Source organism: Camelina sativa, chromosome 7, assembly GCF_000633955.1.
Source record: "Camelina sativa cultivar DH55 chromosome 7, Cs, whole genome shotgun sequence".
Classification (NCBI taxonomy): domain Eukaryota; kingdom Viridiplantae; phylum Streptophyta; class Magnoliopsida; order Brassicales; family Brassicaceae; genus Camelina; species Camelina sativa.
The window spans coordinates 1,165,065-1,185,337 of NC_025691.1; the positions used below are offsets into that span (position 1 = coordinate 1,165,065).

General features: G+C 37.6%; 2 long non-coding RNA genes across 2 annotated transcripts; both read right to left on the reverse strand.

Moving 5' to 3' along the window:
* Window positions 17,955–18,809, reverse strand: LOC104699741. Its single transcript, XR_002032621.1, has 4 exons — window positions 18,615–18,809; window positions 18,441–18,524; window positions 18,112–18,285; window positions 17,955–18,026 (listed from the first exon to the last, which is right to left on the reverse strand). It is a non-coding gene; the product is annotated as an uncharacterized LOC104699741 (long non-coding RNA).
* LOC104699740 lies at window positions 18,915–20,249 on the reverse strand. Its single transcript, XR_002032622.1, has 5 exons — window positions 20,156–20,249; window positions 19,640–20,034; window positions 19,343–19,389; window positions 19,198–19,262; window positions 18,915–19,092 (listed from the first exon to the last, which is right to left on the reverse strand). It is a non-coding gene; the product is annotated as an uncharacterized LOC104699740 (long non-coding RNA).

A 20,273-nucleotide genomic window follows, 5' to 3' on the forward strand; every position in this document is an offset into this window, starting at 1 on the left:
CCGCCAATAGTTCAGATTCAGAACAATGATGGTCAAGTTGGACAAGGCCAAGTTCAAGGTCAGGAACAGGTACAAGCGAATCCAGTTCTCACAGGTGAGCGAGCTTTATCAAAGATGATTTTCTCATGTGGTGATTTGATCTATAATGATGAATGGTGATTTGTTTGCTGACTTACTATGATTTTAAGAAGTATCCACACTAATTTGGTTCTATAATTTTTGCAGCCCAAATTGAAGCGGCATCGCTTCAACGAAGGCTATTCCAGCATGAGGTTTTATACCTCTTGCAAAACGACACAATTGAACTAGAAGCAGAGATGGAAAAGAACGTGGTGAATGGTCTCCTCATGTATCCATTTGAATTCCGAAGGAGAAGCGATGGACACAGATATCCACGTGGCGGGCATACTTACCTTGACCTCCAGGTATGGCTTTTGTCTTATCTTTTTTTATATGTATCATTTCTTGTAAAGATATAGTGACCCTACTCTTTCATCATGGATTGTTCTTTTGTACTATTAACTTGTGTATATTTTAACCACAGCTGATTGGTGAGGTTGGTGTGTGTTACCGGCACTCGGTTCTTCCGGATCTTCCTGGTGGGGTCGTAACAGTCCGCCGCTACTACCTGGATTCCGCTAACCCGGGTAAGCTTCTGGTCCACTATATACGGGGTCAAGACCATGTTGAGGATAATATGCCACAAATCCCAGTGCAACATCCACCAGCTTGAGTCTGGGTAGTTTTTCTTTTTATTTGATCCCTGTTTTTTTTGCTACTTGAGTGGGATCCGGAAATATAGTTTCTTACACCATTTGAACTTTGTCTGTGTAATGTGTTTGACTTATTTTTTGGTGTTGTGCACACGTTATATGGAATCTATGATTTCATGATATGATGTTCAATCATGCTATGTTTTAATGGAGTAACAATGAAATGAGTAATTAGCCTTAAAGAGTTGTTTGGTTTTTAGTTCCATTTTGAGCTCGTGCTTATAAATGATGATTTCAACAGTTCAGGATGTTTTATGGAGGCATGTTTTAGTAGAGCAACAATGAATTTGTAATTAGCTGTAAAATGGTGGTTTAATCCATGTGTCATTTTTGGTCTGGTTAATAATCTCGTTACTTGCGTACATAAAGTCAAATTAAATAAGAACAAGTAAAAAAAAAAGGAGAGCTTCGTGGATTAAGTTCTCTCGGCATGGATAAAGATTTTCCGTATCACATAACTTTGTGATGGTTTGAGCCTTTGAGGATAAAAAGCGACCTTTTATCACCGCAAACCACTCTTCTCTCAATTACACTCATATGAAATAAATTTAGAAAGGACTTAAACAGAGAATTGCAGACAAAAGTAAATGAAGAGGGGAATTTTAGCGTGTTCGGGTCTCAATCGTGAAATCCTACTTACGCCGGGAAATTTATGTCCCAAAATCCAGTAAAAATCAAGGTTACATATTTGGCTCTCTCCATAGAGCTTCTACATACACAACTCAAATTCAAATCCTACACGCATTCAAAACTCTCCCTTCCGTCGCACCCACTCAGTGCGTTTTGTCCCTTGTTTTTTCCTCTTTCATTCGAACGTCACTTGCAGGTGAATGGATGGTTAGAAAAGCCACTATTTGAGAAAATTTAATCTAGCTTGTCGCTTTGTAGACTGGTTTGAATGCCATCCAAAATGTGTTATTCCTATAACTAAAATCAACTTTTTTTGTAATTGATTTTTGATGGCATTCAAACCATTCTACAAAGCGACAAGCTAGATTATTTTTTTTTCAAATAGTGGCTTTTAGTTTCATGAAATTATAGCCAAAAGAAGTTGATTTTAGTTATAAGAAAACAATAATAATTATATAAAAAAAAATCAATTTCATGAAATTTAATCTAGCTTGTCGCTTTGTAGACTGGTTGGGATTTTTATGCCATGAAATTGTTTTTTTTTATAATTATTATTGTTTTCTTATAACTAAAATCAACTTTTTTTGTCATCTTCCCAACCGGTTTTGCCAGTTCACCAACCGCCATCTCGTTGATTCACTCGCCGGTTGACATCTCTTTCATGAAACCTACAAATATATAGCAAATCATATACTCTATCTGTTTCATATTAAGTGTTATTTTAGAATTTCTCACATATATTAAGAAAATCATTAAATTTTCTATTTTACCTCTTATTAATATATTATACAACTTTTTCTATTGGTTAATACATTAAATTAATAAGGACAAAATTGAAAAATTTATCAAATATTTATATTAAAAATACAAAATGACACTTATTTCGAAACAAAAATTTCACTTCCGAGGGATTAATACACTTCCCGTTGGTTCGGCATGGATTCTACTCGCTTCTCCTGGTTAGGCCTTTTTGCTTTGACGGGTCGGGCTACATTCTTATTCCAGCCCGATCCGTTTGTCTCGGGAACAGTCGTTTAGACGAAGTGATCAACTGCAGCACCAACATATACATATATGGTCTTAGACTCAGTTGTACTCAGATTTCACTTTATAATCTCCTAGAAAGCAGAAGCATAAACCATCCATCTCAAGCCTCAAAGCATATTTAGATAGCCACATAAAATTATCCACCAATATCATACCATATGTGCTTAGTTGTATCTCTCAGAATTCTAATGAATCAAAGAAGTGAAAACTATGTTTTTGGCGGACCCATGAGAAAAATTTACCCAGGTCAATAATTTTTTTTTATAAGCAGTTAATATTTAAACACAAAGAAAAAGAGACTATCGGTGTAGTATAGGAGTATTGAACCTGGGTTTGGAGAGGTCAAAACTACTAAAGAAAACCAACTTTGCTACAAGAATTTCCGTACTTCATAAGCAAAAACACTTTATTTCAATATTTACCAAGTCATATGACCTCCCTAACCACTATGTAGGTCCGCCTTTGTGATTTTGTGCAAATTAATTTTGAAAACTTCCTAAATGATACTTAATAGTAAAAATTACGTCGCCAACAACAACATAATAATTTATATCAGTGTCAACTACAAATTTACAAAAATCATCAAAGTACAACTATGAACATGAACGTACAACTATATCCTTAATTATATGTTAGTTGTACAATTTATATTATTTGACATGGCAGTTATACCATTTGTACTATTTGTACCACTAGGTTTTAGTCTACACTATGGGTGTGTTGTTACATAATCGTTATTATTTTTTTTAAAAAAATAACATAAATTAACATGTTTGTTATTTTTTTTTTTGTGTGTACGTCAAAATTGAAAAATTATGTTGTATGAGTTTAAATAAACTAATGTAAACAATTTTTTTTGACGATAATATATTTGATGCAATGAAATCCTATTTCAACTTACATGCCATATATTTTGTAGTTGTAGTCATATTTCAAAATCATTGTGATACACATTTTTAATAAAAATTATTTTGTGGTGTTAGTTATGCATTATTTTTTTCATTTATAGTGATAGCTTAAATAGATTTAAAATGTTTCAGTTAAGAAAAAATCAAAATAATAAATAGTAGGTTTGCAATGTCTCATGCATATATAACTAAGTGTGTCTAACAATATATTATTAGACTAATTCATTTTTCACAAAAATTAAAAATAAAAATAAAAACAGTAACTACTTTATTAGGTTACTATCTTAAACTCTTCACTTGTGTACGGACTATGATTTATATAAAATGATAAAGTTTCAATTAGAAAAAAATAATTAACATTTTATGGCGTAATAGATACATAAACATAAATACTATTTCTTTAGTTAATAAACATTAAGACCAACAATGGAAAGTAACAAATAGTAAATTCTATATTTTCTCTTAAAATATTATAAAATTAAACTATATATCATATATTAACTTTTGTATCATATTTAAATAAACTAAAACTTTTATTAAGTTAAGATATCATTTGGATTTGACAAATCAAAAAGAAATAAGGTATCATTTGTTAAATCGAGGGAAAATGATATAATAAAATTTATAAAATTTATGTGAGATTTGAGATATAGTTATAAAGAATGATATGTGGAATTATAAAATTATATGAGATTTGAAATATGTGAGTTATAGTGAAATATGTGTCTTTCTTTTAATAGATAATACATAAATCAATGTACCAATTGTAACTATTTGAGAGTTACAAAAAACAAATAAGTGTATATTAATAAAATTTTAAATTGTTCTATTATATGAAATTAAATTCATTGAGAGCACTACTATGATTTTATCTTGGGAGTTACAGAATAATTTTTTTAAGTAGTGGGGTTTAAATGTGTAATACAATGTAGTTTCTAGGGAAATCTGAAGGGTTACAATGTATTACAATGTGTAACGTATTACTTTCTACTTTTCCAAATCATTAAATTAAAACCCATTGAACTTTAAAGTGAGTGTGGTTATATTGGTGGATCCACAATTTGATTCAAAAGTATAATATGTTACACGTTCATCGTTTAAAGGAATATGAGCATCTAATGCTGAAATAAAACTTTAAATTCTTTATCAATAAACTTAATTTTTTTATTAAAACCAGAATATGTAACTAAAATTAAAATTATAAAAATTATAAAAGAAACATGAATAAATTAGTAAAATGTTAGAAATTATATAAAATCTGAAACAAAATAATATATATATATAATATAAAATTTTTTATTTGATATTTAACCCATATAACAACATTTAGGAAAAGTTAAAAAAACAATTTTAAGAGGGAGCGGAGAAGAAATTATTACTTATATGATGGTAATCTAAATTAGATAATTGAAATGAATCTTTTAAAAAAGAACAATGTAAAATATATATCTTGTAGTCTCCAAAATTAAAATTTAACATTAAACTGTTACAGTAATATTTTATCCGATTTTGTAACCCATATAACAACAACAACAAAATCAAAACAAAAAAATACATAAAAAGATTTGAGGTATAGTGGAAGAGAATGTTAGAATAGGAGAGTCAGAGATACCAATATGAGAGAATGATTATTTCTATGATAAGAATGGTAAAAAAAGAACAATGTAAAATATATATAATGTAGTCTCTAAAATTAAAATTTAGCATTAAATTATTACTATGATATTCCGTCTGATTTTGTAACCCATACAACAACAATAACAACAAAATCAAAAAGAACAAAAAATACATTAAATGATTTGAGGTATAGTGGAAGACTTGTAAAAAAAAGAACGATGTAAAATATATGATAACAACCCAAAAACCAACCCGAGGAGTTACCCGACTCGAACCTCGTGCATCGCCTCGAGCAGAACCTCAGGCAGAACTGATCAGCTAAGTTAAAAGGGTTTCCATATATAAACCCCCTATTCTTCCCTTCGCGAGGCACGCCGCAGACACTCAAACACAGAGAGCAAGAACTTCTGAGAGAGAGAGAGAGAGCTATTCAAAAACTTTCTTTTCCACTTTGTTAGGATTCAGTTTTATTTCTTTTGCTATTATTTCCAGTTTCGATTCTATACTTTATCACTTTTATCTTATTTTCAATACAATGTAATTTTCCTTCATTTTTGTTTTTATGCTTGTTACCATGAGATCTGAGTAGTGAACTAAGGTTTCTAAGGATGGGATAGACAAATTTGTGTTTTTCATCGGTTAGGATGTCCTAGCTTGATTGTTCATTTTATAAAAAATTCTTTCTAGATTGGTGTTGTTATTGTTATTTTCAGACCGAGAGGTTGAGATTAGATCTAGGGTGTTTTGCCATCGTGAGATGTTGTTGAAATGCTTAAATCAATCAATGCTAGAGATTTACTCACTTAGCCTAAGAGATTAGAAGTGTAAGGAGTTTATTGACAATAATGGATCAGATTGTAATGCTTGCTTAGTCATGTTTCTCCAACGAGAGTTGGGTAGGGGAGTGACTAAGGTTGATTGTTTCTATCACGAGAGTGTTTTAGCAAGATTTAAGGATTCATTGTATAGGGAATATTTGCTTCAGGCATGTAGGACATCCCAAATTGGTCAGGAGCACTTATGAGTCGATTACCCCATCCTTAGGAGCTTTCTTCTTTTGATTGTTTAAGTTTTACTCTACAACTCGACCCCTTATCCGAACTGGTACTCGATCGCCAGCTTCGTGTACACCTGCGAGCTGTTCATCCTTGTTTTTTTGGTCTGATCATCCCACCCGATCTTGTACTCGAATGCTTGAATCGAGTATTTATGTCGTGTGGTTCTTGTTCTTTTATTTACTTTTGCTTATTTTAGGTTGTTAGAAATAAACCCCCATTATTGCTTGGCTTGACTTGCATGGTTCTAATCATATCTTATCTGCTAGCATAACAACCATTTGGATTGATAACCCTTTGTACTACAACTGCATAGTGAATTGATACCCTGCGTGAAAATCCTGTTATCAATTTTGCGTCGTTGCCATTTGGTTGAATTTTGTTTGCTACGTTTACGATTTCAGCACTTGCTAGATCAAGTTCTTTTCTATCCATAGGTTCGGAACTGACTTGTTTCCTTTCGTGTTTGGTTTTTTTGCATTTCAGGTACAACCCGAGTACCCACCCGACCCATCACTCGATCACCTGGATCGGGTAGACCTTCGTGTACACACTCGGTTAACTGATTGTGCATGCAAACACGATCCAAGGGTAGCCAACACTTGAGTCCTTTCATAGACAATATCGACAGACCAAGGTTACTCCGTTAACAGCAAGTACCGCAACCACAACCAACCACAATTGAGGAGATCATGAATAATCAGAATGGTCCACCAGCTCCTCAAGAGAGGACCAATATAGGAGCAGGGGATGCTCCATCTACTCACACTCAAAGACGTGGCATTGTGCCACCTTCTGTTCAAAACAATAACTTTGAGATCAAGAGTAGTCTCATCCAGATAATTCACAGCAATTAGTTTCATGGACTGCCAATGGAGGACCCATTGGCTCACCTAGATGAGTTTGATAGGCTCTGTAGCCTCACAAAGATCAATGGAGTTAGTGAAGATGGATTCAAACTCCAGCTTTTCCCATTTTCTTTAGGTTAAGATCAAGGGTGTTAACGGTTTACGTTTTTGGGTGCTAAATGAAAAAAAGAAAGAGACTGAAAAGTGAAAATAGGGCTAAGCTTTGTATGCCCCAATTGTTCTCAGTCTTAGATAGTTTTCATAATTCTAGCATTCCTTCTTGTTTGAGAGTAAGCCACCTGAAAATATTACTTGAAACCTATCTCCAAATGTCTTACCCTTAAAACCGATTGAGCTTGGTTGAGGGGGATCAGAGAGTGGCGTGGATGACGTTCCGGGGGGTCGTCGGAAACGAGACAATGTCTGGAATCTCCATGTTAAAACGTCCCATTCCTGTAAATCGACAAGATTTTTTTTTTTTTTTTTAAAACGAGCTTGACCACCCATGACTCGCTCAGCTACTTGTCGACTTAGTAGGTTTCGCTTTTGACGACAAAGTGTTTTTCCCTGATGTATTCTTAGTCGCTTGAGTCGTCCCTGGCCAAACGTAAGGTCCGGCTGAGTTTATCTTATCCACCTCGGTGCAGAAAGCTGCAGGATAAGGAAAGAGACACCTTGGCACATAAACTGCAGGACAAAACAAAAAAATGAGATCAATCATGTTAGCTAAGAATCAAAGTTAAAGTCATAGAGCAAGTCGGCTACCGGGTAAAAGATTCCATCCAGAAAAAAGGAATCGAAGGATCTTCGACGACCCCCCGGAACCACTTTCAGGAAAAAATAGGACCCAAGCCAGTTATAACTCTTCCCCTTCGTCCCTTCAACGAGTACCGCCCTCCTTGAACCAACATAGTAAACGCCTGGCGCCTTTGTTTGGTTTCTGGGTATGAGCCGGGTGAGTTCCTCGAAGTGTTCAACCGTCAGGTTGATCCCTACTGCATCGGCCAAGATGGAAATACCGACCGCGTTCCGAAAAGTCACCATCGCAAATTGGGATATTGCCATCTTACGATTTGCAAAGTATGACATCAGAAAAGAAGGGAGGGGGAAGGTAATCGCACACTCGGTAAAGAGTTTTTCCGAGACACAGATATAATCCTCCGAGACATCCCAAGGACGTTGATTCTCTTCCAGAACAATAATGGGAGGAAGAGAGGATAACCCGCCGAGCTTAAGCGCCCTCTTAGCTGACTCGAGCTTATTAGTAGATTTGGGAACGTAGGAGAGAATATGTCTCCTAGCCCCGGAGTACCAGACTCGTCCAAATCCTCGTCAATAAGAGAGGGGATCGCACAAGGAAGAAAGGATGAATTGGTAGCTGCCGCATCAGAAAATATCCGACGTTGGAGCTCCGCAAACATAGCCGCAACAGAATCAGAAGACGAGCCAGAGCGTAGACTTGTCACCAGCGAATCATTACAACTCAAGCGTTAAACGACGTTACAACTTCTGGACTTCACGCGCACTAGGGTTCGCGCACGGTGATTCGACAATTAACATCGAAAATCAAGGAATCTCATGCGCGACTCTTCATTGCCTCAACTTCTGTCTGGAATTATGCCTTGAAGACCGAAGTTCGAAATCTGTAACTCGCCTAGACGAGCCTAGTTCTTTTGCCGAGTCACCAAAAGTTTACCGAGAGTATTAAACAAAGTGCTCTGTCAAAAGCTGCGAACTAGTGTTGAGGAGGGAATACTGTTGGGGGTGGATTCTCACTCCCACAACATTTACCAGGCCCAAGTACATTTAAGCCCAAGAAATTCCCATTAACTAAGAAGGGTATTTCGGTCCTTTTGATGGACGAACCGACACAAATCCCTATAAAAACCGGTGTACGGCGTCTGTAAAAGGGGGATGAAAAAGCGGGACAACGAGAGGTAATGAACAATCAAGACACTCGTCGAGCAAGAAAGTTTAACCTGTCTATTCTTTCAGCTGTTTTAACCCGTCTATTTCGATCTTAGCTCGTAATAATTACTGGTGTAACCCGACCTTTGAACGAATCAATAATGTTAACTTTGATATATGTGACCGATTTGGACATCAAAATGCATGTCTTCATCTCATGATCTACATAGTACCGCTTCCCCTCAAGGGTACTGACTTGGTAACTCCAAGCTGACACTGCCATTATAGCCAAACCAGCAGACTCTTTATGATATCGCAACATTAGCTTGTGGACATTTGGTGTGACTGGTTCAGGAAGGGTAATGAGTCTCTTTGATTTAGATCGTCTTAGACAAAACCATTGCATCAGCTTCGTCTTAATGGCTTTGACCATCGTCATAATGGATAGCTCCACTATCTTTGCTCGCAGAAAGCTTGCGTCTAGTGTTCAAGTGGAATTTCTTTCAAATACGCAGCACAGCAGGTGCTTCTAGCAGCAATTTCATCAAATGATTCTTTAAACGAACCAGAGTTGTAGGTACGAGCTGCTTTACCAACGAGATTTGCAAGTCCTTTCCCACCAAAGTGTATGACATTCCTCTCAATGTGCACTGCACATGCTCAATTAAAAGCTTTAGGGTACACTCTCCCAATCCTTGCATAGATTAACCTATGACAATCGGAAACAATAACCAAGTCTTCGGCATCTGGCACTATCACATTGAGCTTACTGAAAAACCAAGACCATGCAGCTTCACTCTCGGAGTCCACAACAACGAATGCAATTGGATAAACTTGGAAGTTTGCGTCCTGCATTCTTGCAGCAATGAGACACCATTTAAACTTAGACTTTTTCGTTGTACCATCAACGAGAACCACCTTCCTCATATATGTGATCCCTGCAATGGTTGCACCTAGTGAAAAGAACAAATATTTGAATTTTTTCGAACCATCAGCTTCAACTATGTGCTCCAGGCTGTACAAAGTCCCATGATTGCCTTGTTTCAACAAATAAATATACCTAGCCAAAAGTTTGTAGCTGTCTGCATCACTTCCACGATTGTTCTTAATAGCCACCTTTTTCGCATACCAAGCCTTCATATATGTGACAGAAGCCTTCAGTTCCGTAAGCACAATGTCTGGGATGTCGGCTGGTCGTGGGCCTCTGAGACCGTTGGCAAACTTCCTCTTCAAAACAACACTAGTAACCTTAGGAGATGCTAGCTTCCATATTGTGCTTGTGAAGTGATTGTGCAAGTATGTGTTAAAGTAGCTCACGAACTTCAAAATTCTTTGAATTTGGTGAGACAACATGTCTCAATACTCTCCACCTACAGGCAAGATCAACACACACAAATATAAGCCTCGTCGGGTCAGATCTTGTTTCCTTGAAATGAAATTGACGCTTGATAGCATATATCGATATTTTGTTCTGCATCTCCACTTTGTCTTTAAAGAAACAACCAATATAAAGGGCATCCTCCTCCGCACTGACAGTTGCACAACCATTTGTGTTAGTCAAGTCTAACACATCATCAAAGACCAGCTCAGCATCATCCATTTGCACAACATCGACGGAGTTAGCATCAGTTGTTATGTTTTTGCGAGATACATGACCAGAGGCAAAGGGATTGACATAAGTAAGAACCTCTTCACCAACATAACTAGGTGGCATTCAAGCTTCAATGACATTTGCTCGAGGGGGTGCATCAGCTGTATAGTTTTTGGATGTGAACAAGGCACTGGTACGCCCATACCATTAGTAGAATCGTCACTGATAAAATCAGCCCAACCATACTCCTTAAATACCTCATCCTCTTTAGAAGATGAAGAAATCACACCATATGTGAAGTAAACATGAGACTGAACATTAGTTTCTCCACCTTCAAAGGGGCTACTATGTCTTGCCCTCTACTCAGCGTCTTCAACATCCCTAAAAAAATGGTCATCTTCAGAGTTGTAGTTTGTAGTCCACTCCTTCTCATGTTCCACCTGCTGCTCCTGAAGTTCAGCCTCTTGCACTTCTCTGAGGACCGTTCATCTTCAGAATAGTTGTGTTCTCTCTCATCCATCCCATTTTCCTCCATACCATAAACCATATTACTTTCTCCACTCTTATTTGACAGCGAAGGAGTAGCCACATCTGCAAGGCTTATTATGCGACTCATTTGTATCCGGCCAGAGCTCTACGCTCTGCTCTCGGGCAGCCCTTTCTCCAACACTGGTGCCTTCCCCGCAACTATTAAACCCTATAGGAACACCAACTAGGCTTGTTCCCTGAGCGTTAGTCCCATCTAACAGAATGCCTTTGGCTTTATCATTACTCTCGGGGAAAAGTCAGTGTACAAGACAAGGGGGATGAGTTCGAGTATGAGTACTTGCTCGAACTGATTCCACACTGTAGATTTGGATCGACTCAACAGAGTAAACAGAACCATCTCCCTGGCCTACTTCCCCTCCACCGGCAGACGAAACACAAATTTTCCTTATGCCACTGTCACCAGCTACAACAGTTGAAGCTTCGAGAGTCAGCAACAAATGCATATGAATGAAACTTTACTGCACGTTAACGAAGTCCCTTACGCCCATATTAGTGGTGATGATGACTGGGAGCCTACTGTTGACAGAAAACATTGACAGCTGACATGGCAGCCATTAACTCAGTTTTGGCTTAAGATAAATCTGGTGAAGCTCAAACTGGTCACTAACATGAGAGGCCAACTCCTCATATTTCATCGAGACGTTCATAGTAACGCTTCTTGCATAGCATTCTTTTGCAATTATAAAATCTCATATCCCGGTTTCAGAACATTCCCAACTACCAGCAATGACAATGACTACAACTTCTTCGACCTGTTTTACAAATTATAGGAAACCATTTACAAAAATTTTGACTTGAGGAAAACATCATCTATTGTTCGAGGCACTTTATCTTATAATCTACACCTATCAAAAACCCTACTTCCAGTTTTCCAATCATCCAAAAAACTAAAAGATTTTAAAGCTAACGAAGATTACCTCTTCGGTCATAACTGACGACGATCATGACTTTCACCCGATTTCTGACTGTTTTTACCCAACCCTTTCACCCTCTTCCCAAGCAACTGTAATTGTTTGACAGTAATTACAATGTCCACAGAAGTTAACATCATCTCTTATATTCGTTGAATTGCGCCTCCTTAACCTAATTCGCTGTTCACTTCACCACATCTCTGATTCTCCGCCATAGAATTAATTGTATAGTACCAGCGCGTGGGATACCGTCCTTAATTTCCAATTTCCAAGAAGTTTTTATCGCGCTCACTTACTCGGGTTTTATCCGTCATTGTACACACATGAAACTACCGAAACCTGTAAGACTGGATAGAAGTGCTCAAATCAAAAGTTTCAGTGGAAAAAAATGTCTACTTCTATAATAACCCCATAAATAAATTGAATTTGCTTATTTTGTATAAATGTTGTTTTTAGTGGAAAAAAAAGATGATCTAAGTTTTAATTTGGCCAACAAACTAGAAATTTGGCTAAGGTATAGTCTGTTCAGGATTGGACTAAAATTAGAATAGTACATATTTAATTTACCATTCATCATTGCGTATCAGTATGCAACATTGCATACTAAAACTCTCCATACTAGTATGCATTTAAGCATACAACTCTATACCGTCTGCATTTTTCATTCCATTCCTCAAAAGCTTTGTACCATTATAAACTCCATACTAGTCTTCTCCATACTACATTCCAATGTTTTGCATACCAAAATATTGGTATGCATAGTTAGGTCTACACCATATCGTACAACCATTCAAAGCCCAAGTGTTTTGCCTCCTAAATGATTTTCAAGCTATAATAGTGATTTTTGGATTTCCGCTTAATGAAAATCTTTTCCAGAGATACAATAGCGCTACAATAGAGTTCATATCCGGCTTTGACATTTTTAGTAGAAGTTGGTGAATTCGTGCTAAAATAATATGCTACCAATGCTCATATTTACAAGGTGAATAATCTACAGAGGATATATCAGCTTCAGCAAGTAGTAATGACCTCGAGACAAGGTTCGCTTGATTTGTCCAACTACTTCACGAAGAAAAAGACACTGTGGGAGAAACTTGCAAACACAAAGTCTAGGACGGTGAAGCGAAGTGATTGTGATCAAGTTAAAGAGTTTTGATTATTGTCGTCAAATATTCTTTAAAAATCTCAAAAGGAAAATATAACATAGGTATAACCAGTAACCTAAAAATCACACTTAGAAACGAACAAAGTCTTCATTGCAAATAAAGAAAACTCTGGGCCAGCTTTGAATATTCAGAAATTGGATTGATACTCTCTTTTTAAAAAACTTTATGGAAACAAACATCGGACACTCCTAAGCAATATCGGCCAATGGGGAAAACTATCTCTTCTAGTGTCGATCGACACCAATTCCTTTGATCATGCTTAAATGATTAAATGTCTCCAAAACGCTCCAAAATGTTCTATTAAGCTTGAATTTCATCGTAAATAGCATATGTCTCTGCCAAAAACTCAAAAAAATACTAAAAAGTATCAAAAACTCTAAAAACATAACCTATATCATGATATATCAGATACCTCCATCCCATTTGTACCTACAGACTTACAAACTGACTTGTTATATATCATCACGACTTTTTCCTAAACGATTCTTGTTATATTTAGGCGTCAGCAGCGCTTACATCTAAGTTAAGAAGGCCTACATGAAACTTGCGCGGTTGGAAGAGCTTAAAGCTGGTAATTAAGTAGCCTAGGCGTATTGGTTGCCTAAATTTAATATGAGGAGGATACATAGTGTCTTGAATATGAGAATCAATCTCCTAATAAAGGCGCCTTTGACATCACGAAAAGTGTCATAAACGATAGAAAGATTTCAATCATATGTGGCCCGTGTATTATTATGAATCCACTTTAGTTTCAATCATATGTGGCAAGCATGTGTGATGACTTATAGATTTTAACGCCTCTGTATTTTGCGTACTCTGCTTTTTGCCTTCAGAGCTTTTGATCCGGCAGGTGTAAAAATAATTTCGACATACTGTATGTTGGATATGGGCTGCACCCAATATGCCACTCGGTCCAACAAGACTCGTTAATTGTGATTTCGGCCCAATAAAATTGGGAAAAGTCATTCTTTTTGTGCAAAGGGCAATCTCGACAATTCACACCGGAAACCCTAGGTCAACAGTCCGCTATAAAACGCGACAGCATTTATTGGGATCACCATCCTGACCCCCGGACAATACCTAGAGAGCACTACTTTGCATCGAAAACTGTTATTGTCTTCTGCATAATTTTTTTTAGCTTCCGAGCTCGTCACTATTAGCTTGTTAGTTCTCCTGTGAACTGACGAGCTCAATCTTGACTCGTGTTAAGTGACGACCTCACATTTTTATCGTTAATAAAAGAACCAGCTTCACTCTTTCCCCAAAATCTTTATTTACTTAGTGTTGTGTAATCCCCGGTACAAACAATGTATATATGACAAGTTATTAGATATCATATATATTGGTTATGATAGATTGGTTAGAGTTGGTTTAGCTTCAGATAGTTGGTTTAGCTTTAGACTCGATTCATTTGTTGTATTTAAGAACTTGTGTACAGTTGATTTTTCGTTTTTACAACAAGTGCATCCTCAGTTTGAACGTTTTAGTATACAAGATCAGAAATAAAGTAACATGTTGGGTATTGGCCAGAGACTATCAACCATCGTAATCAGCGGGTCGCAAGCCACTTGAGCAGACAACAATCGAACTTCTTATCCCTGTGCAGTTGAACAGAGTAGACTCCTGATCCAGCCATTGAACTAGTTGCGCTGACATAAGAGAAGCTTCACCATGTCGCCTCCCATTGCGTTCCCGCCATATAGAGTGTATTGAAAGCTGGAATGCATATCACAGCAGAAACAGTCGATCATGCCCCAACGTCGTGTCTACCAATAGCTCCAAAAGACGATGCCATGAAGTTGTGAAGTGTGTAGAGAGCAGCTTGAAGGTCAGCCATGTCCATACTTCCCGAGAGTAACCACAATGAAAAAACAAATGGTCGCGAGTCTCCAAAGAACATTGACATAAAGTACAGGTTGAGTTGCTCCCACATTCCAACTTAGCATTCTGTCCCCTGTTGAGAGGAGGTTCTAGCTTCTTATACGGTTACGAATTCGATCAAGCAGAGGAGCATAGTCACTGGTTGTCATTTTCTTAGTTAAGAGAGGGAGACCAAGATAGCAGACATGTAAGCTACCAGATGCAAACGGGAAAGATTGTTGAATTTCGGCTCGAAGGAGTGAACTCACCCCTGCCATATACAGCGTAGACTTCTCAAGACTGATTGTTAACCCTGAGATCGCAGCAAAATGGTCAAATACTTGTAGAACACCCTCAACAGACCTCTTGGTCCCGTCTGTGAACACCGACAGATCGTCAGCGAAACACAAATGCGTGAGGTTCAGCTTTTCACACCGCGGGTGGTAGCGTAGCCAATTTTCTTTTCCGTCGCAGCTCTGTCAAGTTGTTGTGATAGAACTTGCATATAGATAACGAACAGATAGGGAGACAAGGAGCAACCTTGACGGAGACCTCTCTTGCATATAGATAACGAACAGATAGGGAGACAAGGAGCAACCTTGACGGAGACCTCTCTTGCTAGGAAACAAACCAGCTAATTCGCCATTAACTTGAACTGAGAAAGACGGAGTAGTGATGCAAAGTTTGATTCACTGAATGAACGGTTCCGGGAGGTCTATAACTGCCAAAACAGAGAGAAGAAATGGCCATTGTATCGAACCGAAAGCTTTCGAGATGTCAATCTTTAAAGCACAACGAGAGGAGACAGTCTCCTTGTGATAATCTTTCACAACTTCGGAAGCTAGCAACACATTCTCCATCATAAGCCTATCCTTGACGAAAGCCGATTGATTTGGCGAAATAAAAGCCGGGAGAACAAGCTTCAGTCTTTTGGCAAGAATCTTCGATATTACCTTGTAAATCACATTACAACAAGAGATAGGGGGATAATCCTTCATCTCTATGGCTTCTTCATTCTTGGGTATCAGAGCTAGGATGGTGGTATTCACCCCCTTTGGGATAAAACCATACCTAAAAAAAGACTGAATAGCAACCACAATATCTTCCTTCACTATTTTCCATGTCTCTGGGAGGAACTCCACTGTGTAACCATCAGAACCCAGACTTTTATCCTTGGACATAGCAAAAAGAACCTCACGAATCTCATCTGCGGTAACCTCTTAAACAAGTTTAGACTTATCTATCTTTGAGCAGCGATAAGACAACAAAGAAGTAAGCTCATCTGGCAAAGGACCATGGTAACAGTCCGGTTGGTGAGTTAGGAATTCACAGAAAAAAACGCTCTGCCTCCACTTTAATTCCCTCCAGAGTGTCAACTACAGAGCCATCAGACCACCGAATTTCCTTGATGGCGTTTCTAGCCTCTCTAATCTTGGCGGCCCTGTAAAAGACCTTGTTGTTACCATCTCCAAACTTTAACCAGTGTAGCTTAGATCGTTGTTTTAGAAACTTTTCCTCCAGCCCCGACAAATGTGTCCCACCTATGATAGGCTTCAGACTCCCTTTCCATTGCTGCTCCCGTTGGATTTAAAAGGACTGCCTACTACAGATTACAAAGCTTCTCATATGCTTCCCTTGCTTTTTTTGTCAGACTGCCTAACCGAGACTTACTCAGTTGTTTAATGCCAGGTTTTAAAGCTTTAAGTTTAATATCCACCATTCAATAGAACAAACATCTCGGCAATTCAGTTGGCTCCTTTTGTTATGTGTATCTTCTTCCAAGGCCAAAACCAGTCTTGTATTTCACCCAAATCCATAGCTCTCGTCTCAACTACTCAACACAGAACATCACAAAGAAGAAAAAACAACCACAAAAAAAAAAGAGAAAAATCAATATTAGAAAACCACCCAACAGAGACCTAAACGAAAAAAAAAAAGAAAAAAAAAAGAAGACAAACCGTGAAAAAATCGAACCTTATCTGCAAGCAGCCTCCTACCTCGAGTCCACCAGTCAATAGAACAAACATCTCTGGCTCTTCACTTGGCTCCTTTGTATATCCTCCATGGCCAGCATGCACCTATGAGAAAGAGACATGATATTACAAAGGGTACATTGAGAAATTTGAAGAAGGAAAAATAAAAAACCCTATACCTCACAGGCCTCATAGAGAAGAGCACCGGTGACTGCATCTCTGAGTACAAGGAACTCTCGCTATTCACAAGCCTGAAATTGCAGAAAATTGCGTGAGAGAGGATGAATAAAAACATGTAAGATAGAAAACATTGAATCAAAATGGAACCTTGGCCTTTGAGTTTGGCTATGCAGCCTCCTACCCTGAGTCCATCAGTCAACAGAACAAACATCTGGGCTCTTCACTTGGCTCCTTGTGTATCCTCCATGGCCAACATAAAAACCTTTTTCTCACAGTATATGGCCTCATGGAGAAGAGCACCGGTGACTGCAGCTCTGAAATTGATGTAAAATTTCGTGAGAGGAAAAAGAAAAACTTGTAAGATAGAAAACAAAGAATAAAAATGGAACCTTGGCCTTTAAATTTAGCGCTGCAGCCTTCTACCTCGAGTCCACCAGTCAACAGAACAAACATCTGGGCACTTCACTTGGCTCCTTGTGTATCCTCCATGGCCAGTATGCACCTACGAGAAAGAGACATGTTATTACAAAGGGTATATTGTCGGATCCATAAGAAAATAAAAACAGATGAAGATTTCAGAAACAGACCTTGTTAGTTGCTAATGCAACTATCGTATAATGGAGGCGAATCCTCTTTCTTGGTCAAGAGATCAGAAGCGGCACCTTTAAATGGCTCCAATGACAGTTCCTGGCTTCATACATACAAGTCTCGATGGTTTTGCAATCATGTAATAGGGAGGTGAAGCTTCTATCTTGGCCAAGAGATCAGCAGCGGCAGCATTGAATGGCTTCAAGGCATGAGTCTCATCAAACATCCATGGAAATAGCATCTACATATAAAAATCCAAAACCGTAATTTAATTAACCAATGTGAACTAATCATCCAAGCTACAAGTAATTAGTCATATAATTAGAAATACTAGGACACCTGTACAAGCTATTAGCAGTAGTTTGTTTCGGTCCTTCTGGCTCAAAGCTCAAGTATGTAAGTGCACAGAAGCCACCAAAACTCTGCAGAAAAAAAAAGTTAAACAAGAAATCAGATGAAAAGAACTGAAGTATAGATTGACTAATAGACAATACAGAGACAAATTACCTGACCCAAAATAGTCCAAGGATGGACATTAGGAACAAGATGAACTCTAATAAACTCAGCATCTTTAACTATATTATCAGCTCGAAAGTGAACCAAATAATCAGCTAAATCCTTTGATGAGTTGAATTGAAGGATTGAGGAAGATGTTAAAGGGGTTGACAAGCCTGTTCCTGTCTGTAGGAACCAAACACATATTAGAGCAACACATAGACTAAGACAAGTGTCCCTTTCTTCTGTCAGACAGACTTTAAACCAGACAACCAAAATCGAGTATATGAAATGCGGTTTGTCTGTTTTAACGGAATGAATGAAAGGAACAGAGAAAATACCCGGTGTCATCAGTTCAATCATTGCTTCCATGACATATGGAAGCTTCACTTGGCTCCTTTTGTATCCTTCACTTGGCTCCTTGGCTACTACGAGAAAGAGAAATGTTATTACAAAGGGCACATTGTAGGATCCGTAAGAAAAGAAAAACAGATGGAAGATTCAGAGAAACAGACCTTGTTAGGTTTGAATGTAGCAACAATCCAATGTAGAAACAGACCTTGGTGAAGGCAAAAGCTGAAGCTATGGAGTGAAGAGTATGTTATAATTGGCTCGCCTGTCTTGATTTTCCATCATCTAGATTTTGCATTGTGATGACTTTGATTTTGCTGAATCAAATTAGTAGTGCTAGCTAAAATATATAACACTCGTTTCCCTGCAGTGAAAGGAATCAACACATTAAATAAAAACTATAATAAGAGGAACGTGAGACCGCATTTGAGTATCAAAATGATTACTAAGAATGGAAATTGCCTTTAAACATTAATCTGATTACTGCATTTGGCTTGAGACAATTCTGGTGCCTTGTAGAGGTCCACTTCAGTAGCACCTAAATAAAAAATTAAAAAACAATGGAATCTTTGCGTCGAAGATTGAGCTTCTTCTTTTCCCCGGTGATGAGTTGTTTTCTTGTAGATAGTTGTTTCACAGAATCTCCCAAAAAAAACAACAAATCCATTAATTAAGATCCTATATACAAAAAAAAGTCTTATTTAAGAAAGCCAAACATTCAGATAAGAGTTGGAAAATAAGTTGAACCTGGTCATAATCTCCGTTATCAGATTCTTCTCCTTCTGCAACTTCTTCATTACCTTTTCTTCAGCCTAACAAAACATAACTCAAAACTGTTACTGTGAAGAGCTCCGAAAAAATAATTTTAATGTAATTGTTTTTTTTTTCATACCTTATAGTTAGATTCAAGCTTTTCAAACACATCCAATTTATGCAAACCTGCAAAAAAAGAAACAGAAGACTGATCCTACAATGTGCCCTTTGTAATAACATTTCTCTTTCTCGTAGTAGCCAAGGAGCCAAGTGAAGGATACAAAAGGAGCCAAGTGAAGCTTCCATATAAGTGACAAACATGGTGCGTGTAAGAACAGTATTAAACACAGGAGAACAAATCGTTCACACCTCACCAACAATTAATGGCAAGTCTCTGATAAAAATCGTCAAGGGAAAAAGAAAAGAAGAGACCAACCTAAACAGATCGATGATGATAGCAGAAGAAGATAAGATTCAACGGAACCACGACGATCTGCATCAAAGAGAGAAGATGGTTTTAGGTTTAGATATATACATCAACAACAACAAAATTGCTTACATATATGAATTAAGAATTGGCCGGGGGAAAACACTTGACTAACGATCAATGTTCGTCTCACAAAATCTTAAATCAACAAAACAAAAGCGAAACCCTAAGTGAAAATTCAATTAGTAAGACAAAAAAAAAGCAATTAACGATGCAATTAATTAGAAACCCTAATTGAAAATTCAATCAGAATCCTAGGAAGGAGGAGTGAAAATTCATCAGAAGCGGAGGCGGAACGATGAAATCGGATCTCATGAGAATTAGCTTCCGCGTGATAACACCTCCTGCATTAACACGAAATAAGAAACTTAGTTACAACCAAAACATACAAAAATCAAAGAAGAAGAAGAAGAAGAAGAAGAAGAAGAAGGTATAATAATTGAGAGAGAGAGAGAGGGATCAAACCAAACCCTAAGAAGAATATCACAGTTGTACGAACGAACCATGAAATCAATCAGAGACGCAGCGCCGGGTTCAGAGGAATATCACACCACCACCAGCCAAGCCACAACGGAGAACAAAA